Here is a 1,483-nt window from a genome sequence, read left to right on the forward strand (position 1 = left end):
AACATAATGATGATGATAATAATAAAAATGACAATAACAATAATAATAATGATAATAATAACAACGAAGATAATAATAATGATAATAGTAAAAGAAAAAAGAAAAACAAATAATAATAATAACAATAATAATATTAAAGAATAAACAGCACGACAAGAAACAAAAAGGAAATGAACAGGGTGTCACGGTCGGGAGTGTCTTTGTTCAGACATCCATTATCATCAAGCACAATAGTTGGTTGAGATTAGTCTGAGGTCAGGCGAGGTCACGGAAGCCCAGATCTCGCAACTAGAGGAGAATATGTAAAGCGAATGGCAAGCGCAGTCGACCAAAACGACGGGATCCTGGGTAGTGGCTGTGTCGGGGATGGGCGGGAACAAAGGGCGGGCGGGGGAGGGGGGGCGTGTGTTTGTGTGTGTGCAGGGGGCGGGGGGAGGGGGGGTGCGTGTGTGTGTTTGTGTTTGTGTGTGTGTGTGTGTGTGTGTGTGTGCAGGGGGGTGGGGGGAGGTTGTGTGTGTGGGTGTGTGTTGTGTGGGTGTGGATGTTTTTTCTGTTTTTTTGTGTTTTTTTTTTTTTTTTTTTAATCATGCAGATTGAAAGTGAAAATTGTGACAAAGATGAAAGAAAAAATGAAAGAGGTAGATAGATAAAGAAAGAGGGAGAGAGAGAGAGTGAGACAGAGAAAGAGAGAGAAGAAGAGTGAGAGAGAGAGAGAGACAGGATCCTTTTCTCCCTATCTCTCCTTCCCTCTCCCTTGCCCCTTTGGTCCTTCCCAGACCTGTCCCAAGGTGGGACTGAGAAGCTCCTACACCCTTACTGTCTTTCACAACACTCGGGCAAGGCTATATATTATTACAGCTGCCACCACTGGGATCCGGAGCGCGGCTTTGCGCTGGACAGACGAAGTGAACTAAACCATTTCTTTTCCTTGTGGGGGAAAAGGATGGAAAAATAAAATGAAGAAGAAAATGAAAGGGAAAACCTGATTCCATTTTTTCTCTCGACCTAGAAATGCAAAATGAAATGGGAACAGGTAAGTTTCTTTATACTACGGGGGAAAAATTACGCGAACCGAGGCTGCTTGGCTGTACCTAAAGGGAAACCGGGCTCGCTAGCTTTCTTCCCGCTCCCCAAGCGCCGTCAACCAACTGGTAGCTGATCTGCGGGGTTCAACATTTTTTTTTCTTTTTTTTACTTTTTCCCTCCCTCTTTTTACCAGTGAATAAACAGGATTATAGCTCTAATGCCGGAGCTAAATTAATCTTAATTGTTCCAAGTATTAAGACGCTGACATCTTAGCTAATTGAACAATCAACATTAATGTTCAAGGCGAGAGGGCGAAGCAAAGGTCTCCGAGCAGATAACGTGGTTTCTAATGTTACTCTTTTTTGTCTGTCAAGATATCGCCCCCGTTTCTCATTTGAGTAATTATATCGAGTCTGGTTACGAATGTATGTAGCCAAGAGTATATACGGTGACAGGA

The sequence above is a fragment of the Penaeus vannamei genome, chromosome 18 (assembly GCF_042767895.1).
Source record: "Penaeus vannamei isolate JL-2024 chromosome 18, ASM4276789v1, whole genome shotgun sequence".
Classification (NCBI taxonomy): Eukaryota; Metazoa; Arthropoda; class Malacostraca; order Decapoda; family Penaeidae; genus Penaeus; species Penaeus vannamei.